The sequence below is a fragment of the Arachis ipaensis genome, chromosome B2, assembly GCF_059453495.1.
Source record: "Arachis ipaensis isolate K30076 ecotype BB chromosome B2, ASM5945349v1, whole genome shotgun sequence".
NCBI lineage: Eukaryota > Viridiplantae > Streptophyta > Magnoliopsida > Fabales > Fabaceae > Arachis > Arachis ipaensis.
Window position 1 is genome coordinate 71,365,948 of NC_142437.1, and position 10,042 is coordinate 71,375,989.

The window sequence follows — 10,042 nt, forward strand, 5'->3', positions numbered from 1 at the left end:
ACAAGCTAGATTAGGAATTTCATTTAATTTGAATTTTGTTTTCAATTTCAATTTTATTTTTATTTTGTAAAAAGCCTATAAAAAGGCATCAGTTTCATTTCATTAGGAAGGCTGGCTCCATTAGAGAGCTGTAGGAGTAGGAGTAGAGTAGAGAACTCTCTTTAATTTTTTTGTTTGAATTTGAGAATTGGAAATCAGATCTGGGTTCTCTTTTCTTCTCTGCTTCATTTTCTTTCCAATGCAATTTTGCTTATACACTTTCAATCTCTACAATTCTCTCTTCTGTAATTCCTTTTCTGCACTTTTACATTTTGCTTGAGCTGAGTTTGCTTCTTATGCAATTTAAATTCTCTACCTCCTTTCTAATTTACTTTTGAGCTTGCTGTGATTTGAATTTAATTTTCAATTCAAATTTCTTATTCTGAGTTCTTATTTACTGTCTCTTTAATTTCCAGCACCCAACCCCCTTTACATTTCGCTGCAATTTAGTTTTCTTGCTCTTTAAGCTTTTGTTCAATTCACATTCTGCTGATCTACCTTCTGTCTAATTTACATTTCTTGTTCTTTAAGCTTCTGTCAATTTATTTACTGTAATTGAAATCAGCTGCAATTTTACTTTTCTTGTCATTTAAGCTTCATCTAATTTACATTCTGTTCTTTACTTTCACTGCAATTTACCTTCTGCAACTTTAAATTCCTTGCACTTTACATTTTGTTCTCAAATTTTCACTCAATTCACCAATGTTAGCTTGACTAAACTAATCACCCACTAAAGTTGCTTGATCCATCAATCCCTGTGGGATCGACTTCACTCTAAGTGAGTTTTACTACTTGATGTGACCCGAAATACTTGCCGGTGAGTTTTGGTGTGGAACCTGATTTTCACCCATTAAGTTTTTGGCGCCGTTGCCGGGATTGATTAGATCAACAATGATTAAGTTGGTGAGAAGTCTAGATTAAGCATTTTTTTCTTTGTTTTTGTTCTCTGCTGATAAGCAAGGTGTTTGTGTTATTGCCTCACTCAGAAATTCTCATCTCTAATATGAGAAATTTCAATTTTCATTGGTGTTGTGTTTTACAAAATTCAATTGGAGTTCAACTCATCTTGTGATCAAACAACTTTTATGGGATATTACCCACCATCACAAATCTCTAATGGTGGCTGGGAATGTAACCAAAAAATTTCAAATCCTGAGCACTCCAATCCATGGAGATATGCTTCAGAACCACAAGATGAGCAAGAGAATCATATGGGATATTTCTCACCACCACAAAATGATTCAAGTCATTATCCTAATGGTGGTTGGGAGTATCACCAAGAAATTGCAAATTCTGAGCACTCCAATCCATGGAGATTTGCTCCAGAGCCACAAATTGATCAAGTTAATCACATGAGATATTATCCAACCTCACCTCCCATTTCTACATTTGAAAATTCTTCATCACTTGACTATGCCTCAACACAAAATCCCTCCCAAGACTCACAACCAACACAAACTTCCATAAACCAAAGACTCTTAAAGCTTGAGTCCATGTCAAAAGATATGAGGAGGAGACAAAGAAATCCTGGAAAGAACGAGAAAACTCCCTTACAAACATAGAAGTGATGGTAGATCAAATGTTGAGTGCAAAGAAGAAAGTGGAAGGGCAAGAAGAAAAGGCTACTGTATCAAGTGAAATTTCAATGAAGAATGAAGTGGAGGAGGCATTTGAACCTGAACTTGCATATCCACAGAAGCCACTTGAGATGACAAAGGAACATGAAAGCTCACAACCCCCACAAACCTCTTTGAACCAAAAATGCTCAACACTTGAATCTGTGATTGAAAGATATGAAGAGGAGATGAGGAAATCTTGGGAAGAACAACAAACCTCCTCCATGAAAGTGCTATTAACTCAAATGTTGAGTGCAAAAGAGGAAGTGGAAGAATAAGAAAGTGAGAAAGTCAGTCAAGAAAATTCACACTCAAGTGAGGAAGAGAAGTACATGAAGGAAGAGCTCATTGAGCCAGCAATTCAAAAGGCTCAAGATGAAGATAAAACTCCAATAATCACACAGCAACCAAGTCTTGAATCCAAAGAAGTGAAGGCAACTAACAAGAGTACCGATCTTACCCCTGATCCAGCAAGTAAGCTCAATCAAGCCATTAACAAAAGGAAGCTTGCTGAGGAGAGGCTAAGACAGGGGACACTAGCTGAATCTTTCCCCCCTTGAGGTCATTCCTCTTAACAAACTGGAAGAAGACGAAGAAAGTGAAGAACAACATGTCAAGCTAATGACACTAAAAGAGCGCTTGTTGGGAGGCAACCCAACCTTGGGTAACATTTCATTTCTTTGCTTTGTTTATGTTCTCTGTCTGCTTTGTTTAAATTTCAATAAATTGGCATATGGTTACACTCTAAATTTGGTGTTGCCCTGCAACAATTTGTTTTCAATCCCTTTGAATGATTTCATCAATTCTACATGGAAGTGTCACACTAAGATTCTAAGTTTGGTGTGCCACTTATTTTTCTATGCAATTCATTCAGCAACACCACTTGTCTGCATAATCATAAGGCCTTTTTTAGTGTTATCTTTCTTTTAGTTAGACAATTTTAGTTTTCTCTTAGTTTTAGTCATTTTCTTGTTTTCAGTGCTTTCTTTTATTAACTGTTTTTGTTAATACATCACCAAGAAATCCTTATTCATGACAGATTCTTGGCTTGGTGATTGTATTTAACATATAACAGTTTCCTTTGCTTAGTCTTAGTTCAAATAAAATGGACATGTGACTGCATTCTAAGTTTGGTGTTTCTATGCAACAAAATTTGCTTATAATCCTTACTATATACTTGCATCAATTTCAAGTGAAAGCGTCACACTAAGTTTGGTGTGCCACTTATTCTTTATGCAATGTATCATGCACACCCTCTTATGTTTGCAATCACAATGTTTATATTTCTCTGTGCCTTGATGGTTATTTTTAACTTGCTTGCTTAAACACATATGCTACTGACATCTTCTTGTGTAAGACATTTATGATCCATTTTAGACCCCACCACCATTGTTCTAATTGTTGCTTAAGGATGAGTAAGCATTCTAAGTGTGGTATAGGAAGGAGGAGAATGGGAGGAAAATGACAATAATAGAGAAGATTAATTACAAGGTTCTAAAGTTCTTTTTCCTCTCATTTGTTTCCAGCACTTTAAATTGCAGCACGTGTGGTATGAATAAGCATAGCTTGAATTTTGATTTGTAACATCTTGCTGTGGCATTATGATTACCAACTTGAATTCTGTGAGTTCAAAAGCAGTAAAGCATCATGATCATAAACAAACAAGGAATTAAAGAAGAATTTAGCATGAGCATACAAGTAATAGGAAGGCTAGTATGATTAATTGTTGCTCAATTGCATTGGATTTTATTTAATTGAAGTTTTCATCTAGGACATTTTGTGAAATCTTTTGAAATCATGAAAACCTTGAAGAAGCAATTGCAAATTAAGAAAAGCAAAAGGGAAAGAATGAGAAAGTTGAAGACTCTGAGTACCAATGACAATTCCATTGTTAAGTACTTGTGGTGTTTATGTATCAAGCAAAAAGCTTGAAAACAAAACACTTAAAAGTCAAGGTTAGGCTCAAGTGCAAAAGCACTCCCTCAAAGCTCAAGGTTCTGAGCATCAATGATTAGAGAGTTAAGAAAAGAAACAATTGAGCTTAAAGAAGCCCTCTAATTAAATGCTTGTGGTGCTTATGTATCAAGTGGTAATACTTGAAAACAAAGTATTTAGAAGTCGTAGCTTTGCTATCAACTCATGGGGCAAAGCACCCAAAAGGAGAAGCTAATAAGAAAATTAAAAGCTTGTTTCAAGGAAGAAATATAAGGAAAAGATTTCATAAATTGAGCTAGATAGAAGCATCAATCATTTACATTTCTTTTGTGATTGTAGCATGAATAGAAAACTAGCCAACCATGAACATTGAGTTGCTATTCTTCTTACCTTAGATTGTCAATCTCTATTGCATGATTCTTTTCTTGCTTAGGGACAAGCAAGGTTTAAGTTTGGTGTTGTGATGACATGTCATCATGTCATGTTTTTCTATGCTTTTTTCATACAAGAAATTGACAATTAGTGCTTAAATATTGCATTCTTTTATGCTTAAATAGTATATTTCCTTGATCTTTTGATTTTATAAATTTTGTAGGAAATAAGTGGAAAAAGAAGCAAAAGAGCACAAAAAAAGAAGAAAAGAGGAATTTTTGGGGCACACTTTAAAGTTGAACACGCTTTGGAACCTTAGGCCACACTTTTAAAAGCGTGGCCTATGACCATGATAATGCCAAGGAATGAAGCTAGCGTTAAAATGAAATGAATGCTAATGGCATTACTAATTAATGCCATGCATTATCATAAATTAAAGCATGCATGCAATTTAATTAATAATTACAATTAGGAATGGATGATATGAATGAATGCTACATTGGCTTTTTCATTAAATGAATGAATGCCAAAGGCGTTTAAAGCGTGCATTTCAATTTTAATGCCGTTAAAGCCAATTGGCCAATACATTAGAAATAAATTAATAAATCCAATGAAAGTAAGCAATGAGTGCTACGTTGCTTTTTACAACGTTTTTGGGCCTTCATACAAAGGAATTGCTAGCACAAATGCAACCACCAGGGCTCGAAATGGGGAACGAGGCAAACAACAAAGGGGCGCTACGTTAGAAGCACTAACTGAGCGCTACTCTTCACAAAGGAAATTGGCAAAATGAACTCACCAAGGCTCGAAAGAGGGAGCCTTGATGCCAAGGCATCTTAGGCTAGTTTCACTAGCATTTTTCTGTTAGTTTTAGTTGTTTTATGCACTTTCTTGAGCTTAAAGTAACCAAGAATGGTTAAAAGAATAACAAAGCAATGAACCATCCAAACAGTATGATTTTTATGCAAATTTCATGAGTTTTTAGTTATATTACTTGAATGCTATGAATGGAAGATTCTCATGAAAATTTGCAAGACTTTGATGCAGTTGTTTGGATGATTTCAGGAAAGAAGAGGCTAGGCAAGGAAGCAACAAAAATCAATAAAGGAAGCTTGAATATCACATGTGGAGTTTAAGTTCCAGTTTAAGCTTAAACTGGAACTTAAACGGCCAAAATCATAAAAGCTGAGGAAAGGGTGAAAGTGGCGTTTAACCTCCAGTTTAACCTTAAACTGGAAGTTAAACGCCAGAAATGGGAAATGCACCAGGGAGCCATTTCCACGTTTAAGCTCCAGTTTAACCTTAAACTGGAGCTTAAACGTGTTCGACCAAGTTTTCTCCTCCAGGGTTGCTTTCTCCATTTCCACGTTTAAGCTCCAGTTTAACCTTAAACTGGAGCTTAAACGTGTTCGACCAAGTTTTCTCCTCCAGGGTTGCTTTCTCCATTTCCACGTTTAAGCTCCAGTTTAACCTTAAACTGGAGCTTAAACGTGTTCGACCTCCAGGATGGCTTTCTCTATTTCCACGTTTAAGCTCCAGTTTAACCTTAAACTGGAGCTTAAACGTGTTCGACCTCCAGGGCTGCTTTTCCTATCTCCACGTTTAAGCTTCAGTTTAACCTTAAACTGAAGCTTAAACGTGTTCGACTACGTTACCCTCCAGGGCTGCCTTCTTCCATTTCCACGTTTAAGCTTCAGTTTAACCTTAAACTGAAGCTTAAACGTGCTTCCACAAAAGGCATCACTGGAAGTGTCTGGCGTTTAAGCTGCAGTTTAAGCTTAAACTGCAACTTAAACGCCACTCTTGGAAAAGGTTTCTGGGCCAAAAATATTGCAGTTTAAGTTAGCATTTGAGCACAAACATTAACTTAAACTTACTCTGGTATGAAACCCAATTGAATATCATAGTTTATGGGATTGGGCCTGAAGGATTGATGAGTCTGGAATTTCAATTTGTTGAGTCATGTGTCATTACTTGATTATCACTAAGTTGGCTCAATGAATGTTACAGAATTTGGATCAGCAGCCTCATCAAGATTATGGATCATAAACCCAAAGCAAAAAGAAAGCAGGGAGAGGCCTCAAAGCCCAAAAAAACACAACAGAAGCTCAATGAAGAAAGTGTATAAATAGGATAGAATTTAAGTTAGAGGCACCTTTTTACCTTTTCATTTTGGAAGTTTTCATACTTTTGTAATTGAATTCAGAGCTATGACTCACTAAACCCCCTTTCATTGGGTTAGGGAGCTCTATTGTAATTCAATGAATCAGTAATAGTTTTATCTTCTTCTTCAATCTTTTCTCTTGAATTTTGTTAGAAAGCTTCTCGATCTAATTCCATTGGGTAGTTGTCTTGGGAAAGAAACTACCCATAATTGGAATCCTTCGGAACCTTGGGAAAGGAATGGAGGATTCATGCTAGAGAAGCTTTCTCACAGTGAATTGGATTGGGGTTTGGATGGATATTGTGACATGTAATCCTACCAAATTGTGGTTCATGAAACTGTGTGGTATAATCAGTGATCGAGCATCATCTCTTCTTATGAACATTTAAGCCAAGGGATTGGAAATTTGTTTGTTTTTAGAGAGAATTGGTGAGCCAAGGGATTGGGATCCAATCATATAAGATTGCCAAGCAAAAATTCAATGAACGCATTGGTTGAGGAAGAGATAAAAATGTTTTGATTCGGAGATCTCAATATCTCCTAAAACCCAATGAATTCCCCATCTCCGATTACCACTTTCTCTTTACATTCTGCAATTAAATTCATGCAATCACCCCCATCCCTTTTAATTTCAGCAATTTAGCTTCTCGCTCTTTAATTCATGCAATTTTACATTCCGCAATTCTCATCTAAATCTTGATTCCGCTCAACTAGAACATACTTCTAATCCGAATTGCTCACTCAACCAATCCTTGTGGGATTCGACCTCACTCTATTGTGAGTTTTTACTTGACGATAACCGGTGCACTTGCCGGAAGGAATTTTGCCGATCGTGCAATTTCCTAATCGTAGCATAACAAGTTTATGCGCATCAAGTTTATGGCGCCGTTGCCGGGGATTGGTTTTCGATTGACAATTCTCAAATTGGAAGTTAACTAGATTGAGCATTTTTCTTGCTTTGTTAATTCAGTTCAAGTTAATTGTTGAATTTTTAATTTCTGCACTCTGTTACATTCTTTCTTTCTTTATGCCTTTAAATTCAAGCAACTAACTCACTGACTCACTTACTATTTGAATTAATTCCTCAACTACTCTAACCATACTCTTCCATTAACCAAGAGTATTTCACTTGTTTGTTGCCTGTGCTGTGTTCTTGTATGACAGGTAGGAGAGGAGAGACATCAACTCCTCCATATACCGAACCAGAGAGGACCCTTCATAGACTTAGAAGGGAGGCAAGAGGGAAGAGAGTACTGGGAGAAGAAGAATCTGAAGGAGAATCTGAGGACAATTTTGAGGAAGCTCTAGATCTCAACATGGATAGAGAAGTTCACAACCATGAGAGAGCTGATGGAAATAATGCCATTCCCGAGAGGAGGGTTCTTGGTTCATACATAAACCCAACCTCTGGGAATTGTGGTAGCAGCATTCAGAAACCACGCATTCAGGCCAACAATTTTGAACTCAAACCACAGCTAATATCACTTGTGGAGAATCATTGTTCATTTGGTGGGAGTGCTAATGAAAATCCAAACCAACATCTCACAAAATTCCTGAGAATTTGCGACACTGTGAAGTCCAATGGAGTCCAGGAAGATACCTATAAACTGCTCTTGTTCCCATTTTCACTTAGGGACAAGGCAGCTAAGTGGCTGGAATCATTCCCAAGGGGGAGCCTAACAACCTGGGATGAGGTGGAAAGCAAGTTTCTGGCACATTTCTACCCCCCACAAAAGGTCAATAGGCTTCGATCTGAGGTTCAGACGTTTAGACAACAAGATGGTGAAACTCTCTACGAGGCATGGGAGAGATTCAAGGATTTGACAAGGAAATGCCCACCAGACATGTTCCATGACTGGGTGCAATTGCATATTTTCTATGATGGACTTTCTTATGAATCAAGGAAGGCTGTAGACCATTCATCAGGAGGTTCATTGAACAGGAAAAAGACTGTGGAAGAAGCCATTGAAGTGATCGAGACAGTGGCTGAGAATGAGTACTACTATGCTTTAGAGAGACACAACACTAAGGGAGTCATGGAGCTGAACCATGTTGATACAATTTTAGCCCAAAACAAGGTGTTTGCCAAGCAACTAGCAGAGCTCACCAGGAAACTAGAAACAAAGCAAGTGGCCGCAATACACACACAAGATCAAGAGGAAGTAAGCACTGAAGGAGGTGATTGGGAAGAGGCCAACTATGTGGGAAACCAACAAAGGCAATCATATGATCCACATTCCAACACTTACAATCCAGGATGGAAAAACCACCCAAACTTTGGGTGGGGAAACCAGCAAAACCAACATAACAAGTCCACATACCAAAACTCCAACCAAAGATCATACCAAGCCACACAAAACACTTACTCCCAACCATCATATCATGGCCAAAATAATCAACCTACCCAACCTAATCCGAACCAACAATTTCAAGATCAATTAAACAGGATAGAAGGAATGCTGGCAAACATGGGCCAGGACATAAGTGAGTTGAAAAGTTTCAGGGATGATGTGAGATCTACCTTAAGAAACCATGGTGAAAAACTCAAGAGGATGGAGTCTCAAGTAGGAGAGCTATCTCAACAGGCCCCCAAATCAACTGCAGTGTTCCCTAGTGACACAGAAAAGAATCCTAAAGGGGAACAAAAGAGAGTGAGATGGGAAGAATGCAAGGCCATCACCATATTGAAGGAAGTCTCAGAAGAAGAAGGAATTAGACCCTCAGAACAGGAGCCAGAAATCTTGAAGGAAGGTGTGGAAGAAGCTAAGCAGGAAAGTGAAACTGAGCAAGCCAAGGAACTGCAAAAAGGCATGCTGGAAACATACCAACCAAAAGCACCATTTCCTCAGAGGTTAGGAGGAGGTGAAAAAGGGAAAACCTATTCAAGGTTTTTAGAGACATTTAAGTCTCTCCATATCAATATTCCCTTCCTTGAGATTCTCCAGCAGATGCCTACACATATCAAGTATTTAAAGGAATTGCTGAGCAAGAAAAGAGTTTTGAAGGGAGGACAAACTGTAATAATGAACAAAGAATGCAGTGCCCTCATCAAGAAGGACATAGTCTCTAAGAAAACAGACCCAGGAGGTTTTCATATCCCCTGCATCATAGGGGAAACAAAAATTGACAGAGGATTCTGTGATCTAGGAGCTAGCATAAATGTGATGCCTCTGACTCTTATGAAGAGGCTACAACTGAATGAGGTGAGATCCACTGATGTAATCATACAACTGGCTGACAAAACTCAAAAGCAAGCTGAAGGGGTAGTTGAGAATGTGCTGGTGAAAGTGGGAAATTATTTCTTCCCCACAGACTTTGTCATTTTGGACATGGAGGAAAGCCACCTACACCCTATCATTCTGGGAAGGCCATTTCTAGCCACTGCTAGAGCGCTCATAGATGTAGAACAAGGAGAGCTAATTTTGAGAGTACATGATGAACAGCTCATTTTCAATGCTTTCAAACCTGCATCTGAGCCTGAACCAGAACCTGAAAAGCCTAAGGATGATAGTAGCCATCTGTGTTTAGAGGAAAGCAATCCAGTAGCTGAAATTCTGAAACAGTCCTTGGAAGGCAAACAAGAATTGCAAGAGTTAAAGCCACAAGAATCAATAGAAACAGATCAGAAGGATCCTCCTGGCATAAGGGTCAATGAAGAAATCCTCAAGAGAAAGGGAAGAATTGTAAAGAAATTGCCAAGAGGGTGGAGAAACAAGAAAATTCCCACTGAAGGTTTCTCTCCGGGAGATAAAGTGATATCAAGTCATTATCTGCCAATCCCACCTGGCCTCAAAACCATTCCTTCCCAGCTCCCTCAAGTGTTCACAATCAGGAAAGTTCTTTCTATGGAACATTTAGAAGTCATGAAGGAATCAAATGGGGACGTTTTCATAGTGAGAGGAGAAGACATCAAGCA

At 38.0% G+C, this 10,042-nt stretch overlaps 1 non-coding gene across 1 annotated transcript; it reads right to left on the reverse strand.

Moving 5' to 3' along the window:
* Nucleotides 1-7,868: 7,868 nt before the first annotated feature.
* On the reverse strand, nucleotides 7,869-7,972 carry LOC148574336 (small nucleolar RNA R71). Its single transcript, XR_015906593.1, has one exon. It is a non-coding gene; the product is annotated as a small nucleolar RNA R71 (small nucleolar RNA).
* Nucleotides 7,973-10,042: the final 2,070 nt, after the last annotated feature.